Source organism: Cotesia glomerata, linkage group LG6 (assembly GCF_020080835.1).
Source record: "Cotesia glomerata isolate CgM1 linkage group LG6, MPM_Cglom_v2.3, whole genome shotgun sequence".
Taxonomy (NCBI): domain Eukaryota; kingdom Metazoa; phylum Arthropoda; class Insecta; order Hymenoptera; family Braconidae; genus Cotesia; species Cotesia glomerata.
Window position 1 is genome coordinate 18,354,265 of NC_058163.1, and position 14,111 is coordinate 18,368,375.

The window sequence follows — 14,111 nt, forward strand, 5'->3', positions numbered from 1 at the left end:
TCGACGTCATCTGCAGTGCCCTGAAGGTTCAAGAAACTGGACAAAGAGTGGCAGAACATCCAACAGCATTACGGTAATGTCGTGATGAAGACGAGTGCGACAGCACTTTTGACACCATGGATCCCAGTGCAAGAGCAATGTGGATCGGTCTAAGCTATGTATTAGGTGCGAACAAGAGGGACACAAGATTGCTGAATGCAAAAACCCAGCGAAATGTGTATTATGCGCGGACCAAAGTGCGGAGAACGCGGCCCATCATGCCGACGCATCCAGGTGCTCAGTATTTAAAGAGGCACTCCAGAAGATAACAAACAAACAGACATGAAGATATTGCAGCTAAATCTAAACCATTGCGAAGCTGCACATGATCTGCTTATGCAAACAGCAAGAGAACTAGAGTTAGACTTAGTAATGATAGCAGAGCCATACAGACACCTGAATACCCAGCCTTGGGAATCTGACAGCACCGCCAAGGCTTTCATCTGGTCCTGTGGTAAGCATCCCTTCCAGAGGATAGTTAACAATGATAATGCCGGCTTTGTAGCAGCAACAGTTAACGGCATCCGTTTCTACAGCTGTTATGCACCACCTAGCCTATCCATTGTTGAATTCACTGAATTCTTGGACAAACTGACCGAGGACGCCAAGCAGCATTATCCAGTCACGATTGCCGGTGACTTCAACTCCTGGGCAGTAGACTGGGGCAGCAAGCAGACCAATGCGCGAGGAAAAGCACTACTAGAAGCTTTTACTACACTAGATGTAGTCCAGCTCATCAGTGGTGATACGCCAACCTATACTAAAGGAGAAGCAAGCTCTATTGTAGATCTCACTTTCGTCAGCAGCAGCCTCATCAGTGGGAAATACGACTGGAAGGTGATGGATATCTACACAGCCAGCGACCACAAGGCAATTCTCTGGGAAATATCACATGACCGGAATACAAGAAGACCAATCAAGTCACTCAATACCATTGGATGGAAACTGAAGTCTTTTGAAACAAGCACATTGGTAATAGCCCTGAATAGTGAACTGATTACTACTGGATCCGCAGAAGAAATGACCAAGGACCTGATAAAAAGAGTTGTCCAGGCCTGTGACGCAAGTATGGTCCGGAAACGCAGCATAAGCCAACGCCCGGCAGCACACTGGTGGAACGACCACATTAGCGTTCTTCGGAAAGAGTGTCTAAAGAAAAGAAGAATATCCCAGCGTGGCCATCGACGACCTAATTCTGCGGAGCTGGTCGCAGAGTACAAAAAAGCCCGTCGATCATTGAACAAAGCCATCAAGGATAGTAAGAGGCAATGCTGGAAAGAGCTCATCAACGAGGTGGACAAAGACCTGTGGGGTAGACCGTACAAGGTGGTCATGACTCACCTAAAAGTCAAACAAATGCTGGCACCCACATGCCCACAATTTCTGCAGAGAATCGTTACCGCGCTGTTTCCGCAGCAACGCGAGCTTCATTACCAGTTAGCTCAAGGCGATTACTGGAGGTGTACCACAAGGTTCAGTTCTAGGCCCGCTCCTGTGGAATATTATGTATGACGGTCTATTAAGACTAACTCTGCCAAGAAACGTCAAACTCGTAGCATATGCAGATGACGTAGCCGTAGTGATCGTTGCCAAACACCTGGAAGAGATAAACCATATGTTCGATCTCACTTTTGAGCGCGTTAACCGGTGGATGGACGCAGTGAACCTGCAACTGGCGCAACACAAGACTGAGGCAGTGCTTATTACCAGCAGAAAAGTGGTAGAGACCATTAAGCTGAAAGTCGGCGAACAAGAAATCACATCACAACCTTATATCCGATATTTGGGAGTGATGCTTGATGCCCGACTCAACTTCAAGCAGCAAGTGGAACATGTCAGTGCCAAAGCGTCAGTAGTGAGAGCTAGTCTCGCACGACTGATGCCGAACGTCGGAGGCCCAAAGCAGAGCAGGAGGCTATTATTGTCATCAGTAGTCACATCGATGCTCACTTACGGAATATCCATTTGGGCCGACGCACTAAAGACGCAAGAATCATGGAGAAAGGCTGGACCAGTATATCGACTGAGTGTCCTACGAGTAACTAGCGCCTTGCGCACAATATCAGAGGAAGCAGTGTGTGTTATTTCCGGTACTCTGCCTCTCAGAGTCCTAACTGAGGAAAGACGGAACCTATATCAACGAAAAAGGTCAACCACACTGAGCCCTGAAGAACTTAGAAGGGAAGAACGGCAACACAGCATCGCAAGATGGCAACAGGAGTGGAATTCTGCAGAGAAAGCTCGGTGGACGTACCGTCTCATACCTCGGATTGATGTGTGGTTCAACCGGAGTCACGGTGAGATCAACTATTATTTAACGCAGATGTTATCAGGACACGGATGTTACCGGAAGTATCTTCACCGCTTTAAGCACGATGATACCCCAGAGTGCCCGTCCTATCCAGGGGTCAATGAAGATGCGGAGCATGTTTTTTTTGTGTATCCACGTTTCAACCAACAGCGCGATGAGTTAGAGAAGATTCTGAAAAAGAGAACCCAACCAGAATCAATAGTAGAAGCAATGTTGTCGTCAGAAGCTGCCTGGAACGCCACAAGCACTTTTGCTACAAAAGTGCTTACAGAGTTGCGATCCATTGAGAGGAAAAGAGCGAAAGACAGAATCTAGAAGAAAGAAATAACATCTTAGCCACCAGAAGGAAGAGCGGCAGCTAATTCCTCCCCCCGCGAAGAAATGCCTTACGGCGGTACCATGGGGGATCAGAGGATAGAAGAGAAAGGGGTTTAGGGTTTACTAGGTAGGGGCGTCAGCGTCGAGTTTTAGTATGACGCTGCGTCGAATCACCACATATCCAGGCCAAACAGCTATGCCTAGAATCCGTAAAAAGGTTTCCCCCCCCCCCTAAGAAAAAAAAAAAAAAACACTCACACATACATACATACATACAGACATACAGACACTATCGCGGGAATAGTCAGGGAAGCTTCCTAGGACCTCGAAACATCGAGATCCGATGAAAACTCGATTTTCGAAAAACGGGGTAAAACCAATAACTTCCCGGTTTTTTTAAATTTTCAATTTTATTAGCGGGAAGTTAAAAAACTTTAAATATTTACAAACTCAATTTTTATTTATAAATACTTTAGCACTCTCGTTATGAGATTATCTCTCACGCATTAACTTCAACCTTCTAAAGCGGCGTTGTAATGCAAGTAAGATACTAAATTTCTCAAGAGTTCTGAATAGTATGGATCTCAGTAGGTTTAAATCGTCGGCGAGTGCTCGCTTGCTTTTCTAAAAAATGAAAATAACTGTTTCTTTTTAATTATTTTTAAATACATGCATAAAATTGAAAAATGTGTGACGTCACATCAAGGAGGAGGGGGTTCGGAAAATGTGACAACCTGTGACAAGGACGGAGGGAGGGGTTAAAAAGTCTTGAAATTCGTGTGACGTAATTTATGGATGGCCCCTTACTGAAAGCTGCTAAAGATAGAGTTCAAGAATTTTTTAGAAGTCAAAATGTCAGTCGAGAATTACCCGGCAAAAAAGAATACAAATCTGCTATTGAAAATGGTCAACGAGTGCAAAAGCAAAAACGGTTAGTATTGGGTAACTCAACCGAAATTTACCAATCGTTTCAACAAAAATACCCATTTGATAAAGTAGGTTTTTCAAAATTTGCGAGTTTAAGACCACCTGAATGTGTTCTTGCTCGTGCATCTGGTACTCATGTAGTATGCGTTTGCCTTATTCACGAAAATTTTAAACTTTTATTTGATGGTGCAAAACTTGGAAAATTGAAACTCGAAAATGAAAGCCAACTATTATCTTCAAATCCGGATGGCATAAAAATATTTATCTGTCAACCACCAACGAATGACTGCTACTTTGGAAAATGTAATAAATGTCCTGGCTCAACAAAATTGAGGAATTTACATAGAATAGTATTTATAGAATTTGAATATGAAATTATACCTACAAACAATAAAAAAGCAATTTCAATTTTGTAATTATTTTTTCATTATCATATAGTGAATTTAATTTTTTTATTATTAAGAATAACAAAATTGAATAATTATTTAACTTAACATCATCTGAAGTTTGAAAAAAAAAAAAAAATTATTTTCCAAAATTCAAAAATTTATATCTTCTAAGAAAAAAAAACACCCTCTTGAAAATTTCAGGATATTTTAAGATTAGTAAGAGGTACTCTGTAAAAAAAAATGAGCCAAAAATTTCATAGCGGGCTCTGATTTTTACGATTTTCAAAATTTCAAAATTTTCCCACTTTTTGATTTTTCAAAAATTTTACCCAAAAAAAATTTTTATTTATAGTCCTAAGTATCCCCTTTAAAATGGACTTAGGCTCATGTCTGTAACTATAATAATTTTCGAGATATTACAAAAACAAAATTGAAAAACTTCGAAATTGCGAAATTTTGAATTTTGCATAACTTTTCGAAAAAAATTTTCTTAATTTTTTCATTTGGCACAACTTTGTTTTTTGATAAAAGCAAACTTGTGACCAAATTTTATCCAAATCGGAAGGGGTCGATTCCATCTGATCGATTTGACATGGAATGGCCCATATATATATTTGTAAATATATAAATATATAAATATGTAAATATATATATATATATATATATATATATATATATATATATATATATATATATATATATATATATATATATATATATATACAGGGTGTCCCAAAAGTCACGGACGCCATTGTAGCATCTGATGAAAAAAATAATTCTGAGACGAAAAGTCCTTAGCCATTTTTCAATTAACCGCATAGATAATTAATTATTAATTAAAAATAACGTCTCTTTATTTGTTAGAGAGAGAGCGCCAGTGTCCAGTAAAGTATGTGCCAAACAAAGACACAACTAACTGTATGACTAACTAGTTTCTATATAGTTACGTTAGCTATATAGCTAACGTAGTCACACATATTTACTTACACATTCACACGTGCAAGCGTCTTCGTTGGAACGCACTTAACTTTACACTAGTGCTCTCTCTCTAACGCATAAAAGGACGTTATTTTAATTAATAATTAATTATCTATGCGTCTGATTAAAAAATGGCTAAGGACTTTTCGTCTCAGAATTATTTTGTTTATCAGATGCTACAATGGCGTTCGTTACTTCTGGGACACTCTGTATATATATATATATATATATAGCTATTGCTATAGCATATATATATATATATATATATATATGGGGCATTCCACGCCAAATCGACCACTTTTGAACCCGACCCCTTTAGATTTTGCTGAAACTTTTCCATCCTTTTCTACCCTTTGGAAAACATTTTTGAGAATTTTTTCAAATTTTTTTGTCCAACCTCAAAAAAGTTATGAATTTTTCAAAAAAATGGCTTTTTTATTTTCAAATAGCCATAACTTTTTTAGAAATTAACTTTTGGGTACCTTTTTTTTTTAAAAATTTTTGTTTTTGAATGAACTTTTCGAAAAAATATACGAAAAAAATTTAACATGATCAATTATATAAAATAATCGGTTTTTTTAAGTACAATCGTCATTTTTTCGAAGTCCGCCATTTTCTTTTTTTTTTTTTTTTTCTCAAAAAAAACTTCAATTTATTTGACAACTATCCCCGCTAATCCCGAGCAGGGCCGATTTTTTTTTATATTTTTTTTATTTATTTAAAAAAAAATTTTGTTTAATTTTAAAAAATGAAAATTTTTTTTCATAAATACTATTTATATAACAATAAAAATGTTATTTAATGGTTCCGAGGTATTATAATTTCTATTTATTATCTTAATCTTCGATTATAATGACTGAAATTCAAATTTTGGCGCGTCAATAGGATCGATAAACTAGGGTATGGCAATCACAGACTTACCTATAGCCAGTTTAGTAGATACACGTGATTATGTTTCGATTCAAAAATCTATAGTGTTCCTCTATATTGAAATCTAGGACATAACCTATAAATCTTTTTTGCGTTTTAGTGTCGAATAAAAAATTGTTGTCATTACATTTGATAAATAAAAAAATTTCTCAAGTTTATGAACATGTTCCTGATTCACTCTTTGTGGAAGTGTTAATTATTTTGATTTTACTAATCTCCATTTAGTGGAATAATTTCATTGAAACATCATGGCATCAATGAAGCAATTTGATCGATGTTGTAATCCTTTTGGGCTGGAGTCTCATTGTAAAAAAATTGGTTTGCGTCCAGCGACTGACATTATGAAAGAAATGTTCGGATTGAGTAATTATTATTTATTATGCAGTTCATGTCGAAAAGAAGCTTATAAGGTAGTTAAACAACAAACAAATACTCGTGATGATCCTAATGTTGATTCAAGTGATCACGAAGGCAACTCTAGTGACAGTAATGAAAACGATGATCATTTTGGTAGCGATAGTAATACAACTGCCACAGATCTACCATTATCATTATCATTCCGTAAGGTTTTTAAATTATTTATACGTTTCTTTATTGAATACATTTTGAGTTATTACATGTTTTTATTATTTTCTAAGGTTCTATGTCATTTGATAACGAACCAAAAAATTCACAACCAAGCTCGGCATCTCAAGTTAGCGCTGCAACTCAGTTACCTGTAATAAATCATGCATTACAGCTGTTAAATCAATCACCAATCCCATCAAGGAAATTAAATGACAATCAATTTTTAAACAACAAAATAAATCAGATATCTGACAGCTTGAAAAAGGTTTTACTCTCTTCAACTGATGAAGACCTGGTCGATGATGATGGTGAAAATTTTCGCGCTTTAATAAAATTACTGCAAGACAAATTTAACGATAAAGAAACGGAAAAATCATTGAAAATACAGATTTTAACATTATTACCTGAACAATGGAGTGAAAGACGTATTTCTGAAACTATGAATACATCAAGACATATGTCAAGGGTAGCAAAAGCGTTGGTTGAAGAAAAAGGTCTACTTTCAGTACCTGAATCAAAATTAGGTATATATAGCATTAAATTGATGTCTTAAACACAACTGAAGACTCACTTACTCAACATCTTTTTTTATAGGGAGAAAAATTGCAGATCAAGTGAAATTGAAAGTTGAAAATTTTTATAATGATGATGAGTACAGTGCTCCGATGCCAGGTATGAAAGATTTTGTTTCAGTTCGAAATGATGATGGTAATCGAGTACCCGTCCAAAAAAAGACTTGTCCTGTCTAACTTAAAAGAATTATACCAATGTTTTCGGGAAATAAACGCTACAGAGAAAATTGGATTTTCGAGATTTGCTTCTCTGCGACCTAAACATTGTGTGTTAGCAGGGGCAAGTGGAACACATACCATCTGTGTCTGTATGATCCATCAAAACGTTAAGTTAATGATGCTTGGTAATTATCAAATTCATTAACAGTTATAAATGTGTGAATTTTTATTTAACTAAATCACAAATGTTTCAGGTGCGAATATTCATTCTCTAACAAGAAATACAGATATATCCATTACACACTATAGTGATTGTTTGAGTTTGATTGTATGTAAATCTCCATCGTTTCTATGTTATTTGGGTAGATGTGAAAACTGTCCAGGGATAGATGAGTTGAGTAACCTTTTACTGGCATGTTTTGAAAATCACGAAATTGAGAATATTACATATAAGTATTGGATATCTAAACCGAGAAGCAGTTTAGAAACTATTATTAAGCCTATAGAAGAATTTGTTGAAGATTTTTGTACTGAATTGAAAACTCTTCTACCTCACTCATTTATTGCTAAAGAACAAGCAAAATTTTTGAAAACATTAGAACCAAATGAATTTATCATTATTTGTGATTTTGCAGAAAATTACGCGTTCGTAGTGCAAAACGCGGCATCTGGTTTTCACTGGAACAATAATCAAGCAACAATTTTCCCAGTAGTGATTTATTATAAAGTAAATGGCGAACTTGAACACAAAAGTTTAGTAATTATTTCAGATTGTAATAATCATGATGCCGTTGCCGTACATGTTTTTATCAAATTATTAACTGACTATGTGAAAAGTCTTCCTGAACGTTGTAACAAAATTTATTATTTTTCTGACGGGGCTCCTCAACAATTTAAAAACTTTAAAAACTTCGTAAATTTATATTATCACGAAGAGGATTTCGACATTCCTGCTGAATGGCATTTTTTTGCGACAGCCCATGGCAAAGGTCCATGTGATGGTATTGGTGGTACCATTAAACGATATGCAGCAAGAGCAAGTCTCCAACTTGCGGTTGACAAACAAATAACAACGCCTGAAGAACTCTTTGAATGGACTTCTGATCCGGACAACTTGCCAAACATCATAACTAAGTTTTCCCCAGAAGAGGATTATAAAACAGCAGTAAATGATTTAAATGAAAGATTTTTAAAAACAAAACCGATCACAGGAACTCAACAATTACACTGTATAATTCCAGACAAAAATGGTTGTTTGTAACAACCATTTGTTTCCAAAGGGTAGAAAAGGATGGAAAAGTTTCAGCAAAATCTAAAGGGGTCGGGTTCAAAAGTGGTCGATTTGGTGTGGAATGCCCCATACATATATATATATATATATATATTAGGGTGTTTCAATTTTAGGCGACTTTTTTTTTTCAACGAAAAAACAGGCTGAAAACTTGCATGAAGGTGAGAACAGAAGCCTGTTTAAAGCGGAGTTCTTAATATTAATATTTAGAGGTGTCTGTCCCTAATTTTTTATTTCTCATTTAAATAACATAGGAAAAAAAAATTCTTTTTTTTGTTTATTTTTCTAGCTCGGCATACGCATCTCATATAAATAAGTCCATAGCATATTTTTGTAGGCAATTCAACGCTCTACAAAAAAAGTCTCTTACACTTTTATCATAAAAACAGCCGTTCTAAAGTTATTCAGACGTAAACTTCTAAATGTATAAAATTTTGATTATTCAAGCATTAAACTAATACAAATTAATTTATTACTGTCTTAAAAATTATTTTTATATGTAAGATTGGTTCTGATGTGCTAACATTTTCATAAGGCTAAAAAAAAAATTACTCATGTATCAAATTTTTTTCTTCTTTATTTCATTTACTGTAAGAAAATCATGACCCGAGTAGAATGAATTAAATTTTTAAAAAGTTTCACGGAATTATCAATTTATTACTCTACACGGAGAGAAAAGATAAGTTTGGAAAATCAGAAAAGTGCCCGTCTAATAACGCTGATTTATCACAAAAAAATCTGGAAAACGGTTGAACCTAAAGGCCATCCCTGCAACTTCCGCTAATTCCATATCTAAGCGCTTAAAATTGCACTTATGAGGTTTTTGCGCTCTTCAAGTCAAAAGTCTGATAAAAGTTTCAAAGAACACTATTTTTTGAACTTTCGAAGTGCAATAACTCTTGAATGAATTAACGAATAATCGAAACTTTTATCAGACTTTTGACTTGAAGATCTCAAAAACCTCATAAGTGCAATTTTAAGCGCTTATATATGGAATTAGCGGAAGTTGCAGGGATAGCCTTTAGGGTCAACCGTTTTCCAGATTTTTTTGTGATAAATGAGCGTTATAAGACGTGCACTTTTATTTATAAAAGATATTTTTTATAATTTGACGCAATTTTCGATAAACATTTGAAATTACTTAAAATTCATCATTAAATATCTCTGAAAATTTTGATTTTAGCGACTTTGTGCTCAGGACCTTTTTTGTAGGAAATTGAATGTTCTACAAGTTTGTCATTCACATTTTTTCTGTAGCTCTTGTCATTCACGAGATAAATGCGAAAAAACGCGATATTTGTGGAAAAATCAAGTTTAGAGGCCTGTACTACCTCGCCGGTTCGAGTTACGGCTTCCCGACTAGAATTTTAGTGAGGTATGCCGAAAAATCAGTTGGGGGCGAAGTTGGCTTTCCGAATTTAGGCTAGTCCAATTCGGATCTTATTTATTTTAAATTAGGCAAGCCGAACATTGGTATGCCAAAAGAATTCCACATTCGATGTAATCTCGTAATAGTTTGGCACTGCCTAAGTTCGGCATATAATGGATTGCCTAATTAGTACGAAATAACGGTAACCAAAGGCTTACCGAAGTTTAGTTCACCAAGCTCGGGCTTACTTAGGCAAACCTGTGGAAATGCCTAAGTTCGGTATATCATGGATTGCCAAACTGTTATGAAATAACAGTAACCAAAGGCTTACCGAAGTTTGGTTCACCAAGTTCGGGCTCACTTCGGAAAACCTATGGCAATGCCTAAGTTCGGCATTTCATGGGTTGCCAAACTGTTATGAAATAACGGTAACCAAAGGCTTACCGAAACTTGGCATACCACGATCGAGCTTCTTTAGGCAAAACAGTGGAAATGCCTAAGTTCGGTATGTCATGGATTGCCAAACTGTTATGAAATAACGGCAACCTGTATTCTGAAGCTTGGTCTATCAAAATAAAACTTGAATAGGTAAGTTTGTGTCAAGTCCTCACTTAGGTATAATATCGGAATTCCTAACTCGACCGTTGCAACGGTAACCGAATGTTTGCCGAAGTGTCGGGCTTATAAGTATCTTGAGGCAAGAGGTCGCTCATCATCGGCGTAGCGTCGCGGTATGGTATAGGGCTCTCGTGCGTCGGGTACAGTGTTCGAGTCTCGCGTTCGACATGTAATATTTTTAATAATTAATAATTATTAATTATAATTATTCTTAAGGCGAGTGTGAGGTAAATTCAAGTGTTGTGTGTGACTAATGTATCTAACTCCATCATCTCCTTCCCCCTTGACCCATAAAATCGACCAATCAAAAAAAACTCCTTCATAGTAAGAAAAACCCTAAAAAGCGAAAAAAATGACCGAAAATATAAAAAAAAAATAATACTAAATAAAAAAAAAAAAATTTTTTTTTATTTACTTAATATTTAAAAAATTTTGTCCTAAAGTCGATATTTATATTTAAAATTTAAAAAGTAAATTAAAAAAAATAAGCATTCATTATTATTAATTTTTGCTTTATAATAAAAACAGCTAAAAACAAAAAAAGGATTCAATTTGGATTCTTCCGTGCGAATTTAGTTTCTGAATTGCTGCCTAGTTAGGTAGCCAAATTCGGACCGAATGAGGCTTGGATAGTCACCAGCAAGTGTGGTTTCCAAACCACCGCCTAAGTCGGAAGCCAAGTTAGGCCCAAATTCGCGACTGCGTTACTTCCGGGACGTGGGCCAACTTTGGCTTCCTGGTTCGGCGCGAACTTGGAATTCGGCATGCCTAATTCGAAACGAACCACCGCCGAACTTAAATTTCTGGTCGGGTTGGCCGCTATGGACAATTTTGCAGAGCATTCAATTCTAAAAAAAAACCGTCCACGGTTGAAGCCATGCTGTGAAATGCCACTGAGCTATAGAAACTTAAACATAGAAAAATCAAAATTTCTGTGTTTTTTCAAGGGGAAATCTTTAAACACCTGGGTCGAGGTCTTAATATTAATATTAAGGGCCTAAACTTTCAGGGTATTTTTTTTTTTGGGTACTTGCAACAAAATTTCACGATGGAACTGAAAAAAAAAATAGTCGAAAAAAAAAAGCACCTTAATAAATATAAGTATAGGAGCTAAAATGTAATAGCCAGGTAAACGCCAGTAAAAACTTTGCTCTATTTAATTTATAGTATCCTCATTCGTAGAGATTAATTCTCGTCTAGTAATTTTCTGAAACTTTTCCAAGTTGCAAAGTAAAAATAATAAACGAAAACGTAAGGATAAAGTCAGCACTTTACTGTAAGCCTTTACATTACAGATGTATGACTTTAGGTACAAAAGCTTATATCGGTAAAATAGTATATGTCAACATGTGACAGCTATAAATCACACGACTCACGGAGAGGGAAGAGCAGTGAACTTTTATCCAAAGAATTTCATGAAATTTTCCGACATCCGGACATTGAATAGTACTTCCGACGCTTTTACTGCGCAAGCTATTTGCTGCAACTCTGCAAAAGGGTGTGAGAATATAATATATGTATATATGAGTTTCTTGAATCTTTATATATAAATAAGTAAAAATTTTTTGCTAGAAATTCGGTTTTAGATTAAGATTCTAAGATATGGACCTTGTTATAAATTATAAATTATCACCTAGGTACAACTCTACAAAGGGGCAAAAGTTGACATTGACGTACATATAAACGTTAAAGTACCTTTAGTCGCTACCCGTGAAAAAATTTTCTGATCAGACTATGTCAGGCCTGATATGGAAATTGGCCATATCAGACTATATATGCCTTGATATAAGTATATCAGACTATGTACCCGCCCCGGTAAAAAAAATTATATATCATTATATTACATAATTATAAATGAAAAATGGCCCTATATAATTATGTATAATTAGGTATAATTATTTCCATAGGAAAAAAAAATCGGCGCGAGTGGGAATCGAACCGGGGACCTACCGCTTGAAAGACTAATTCACTACCCGTTTACCTAAGAGACTTACTTGGAGAACAGAGTTTATTATAACTACAAGTAATGCGAATCGTATACATGATCGATTCGTAGTGAACAAAATTTTTTATCTAATTTATTAATTATTAACTGTCAATATTTATACATAATAATGGTATCTATATGTAGATTTATAAAATTATCTATGTACACATGAAATCGCAAAAATGATTCTACGATATGTTGTTCAGGTACTTCGTTGCTTTAAAATTTATAATTTCTTTGAAATTAAAAAAATAATCGAGGTAAAATGAGAATTGAAAGCTTAAATTTTAATGGAATTATTTGTTTAGTATATGGAACTATATATTGCTGGAGGGCCTGGCTAACAATTTTTGAACTTGACAAAACTAATAATTTTTGTGAAATAAAATTTTTTTTTAATTCCTATTATTTCATCCGAAAAATACTATATATTAAAAGATTGCTAATCATTGGAGTAACAGACTCTTAGATAGAAAAAGAGAATGTTTTATGGTAATCACAAAATACTCGCTGGAGTAAAAAAAATTATATAGAATTCTATATGATTCACATATAATTTTATATGTACATCATATATACATATATACATATGTACATATATACATATGTACATATATACATATGTACATCATATATACATATGTACATATATGCATCTATATAATTATAAATGAATTACATATGCTTCTATATAATTAGATATGAATCATATATAATGATAAATAGTTTTTTTTATTCGGGTATGCCTTTATATGAGTACATAAGACTGCTTATGTGCTGGTAAGGGTATGAGTATATCAGACCATATGAATCCATATCAAGTTATATAAACCCTGATCAGGGATTTTTTTTTTCAAGTTTATCAAAGTATATATAACTTTATCAGGTTATATCAGGGCATATCAGGACCTATTAAAAAATAATGTAAAATTAGATATGAGCATATCAAGCTATATCAAGTCTGATATAGACATATCAAATTGATAAGGCTTGATCAGGCCTGATATGGCCAATTTTCATATCAGGCCATATCAGGACATATCAAAAATTAAATATGGACATATCAGATCATATCAGGCCAGATATGAACATATCAAAAAATTTTATATGGCCTTATCAGCTCATATCAAGCCTGATCAGAATATTTTTTCACGGGTAGGCAATTTATATTCTGATACAAAAAGACATTAAAGTATATTTTTGTACTGGACAAGCTTTTAGAGAATATTATTTATGGACTTTAGTGGTTTATAAATTATTTAATATGTAATGCTTGATCAAATATGCGCAGGGAGCTATTCTAATAGTTCAGAGAAAAAAATTTGGGCGTTTTTTCAAGTTTCATAAAATGAATAAAAATATTCTAGAAATAAAAATGAGAAAAATTAGAAGCTAGTAAAGGGGATGGGTAACAAAAAGCATGTGTCATGGTTGATACAGTTCCAGTCTTTTTAGTCATTACCATCATAAATAAAAAAATAAATTTTTTTGCGGGATGACAATATACTTTTTTATATTTTTTTCAAATAATAATAAACATTTTTTTTTTAATTTAAATCAAATATCGACGGGCTTGGATTTAATAAAGAAGATTTGTAACAAATTTCAAGTAAATTGGTTTCTTAAAATTTTACATATTATGTAAACCGTGTCGAA

At 34.5% G+C, this 14,111-nt stretch overlaps 1 protein-coding gene and 1 long non-coding RNA gene across 3 annotated transcripts in view; one reads left to right on the forward strand and one right to left on the reverse strand.

Annotated features, from left to right (window-relative positions):
- Nucleotides 1-14,111, reverse strand: part of LOC123266672 (integrin-linked protein kinase homolog pat-4) — a 70,784-nt gene that overhangs the window by 11,915 nt on the left and 44,758 nt on the right. The gene's annotated exons all lie outside the window — the stretch shown is intronic.
- Nucleotides 6,751-8,441, forward strand: LOC123266675. 2 transcript variants are annotated; one of them, XR_006509830.1, is made up of 4 exons: nt 6,751-6,983; nt 7,054-7,375; nt 7,445-7,583; nt 7,826-8,441. It is a non-coding gene; the product is annotated as an uncharacterized LOC123266675 (long non-coding RNA). The 2 variants fall into 2 exon arrangements; XR_006509831.1 differs by lacking the exon at nt 7,826-8,441 and having other exon boundaries at nt 7,445-7,788.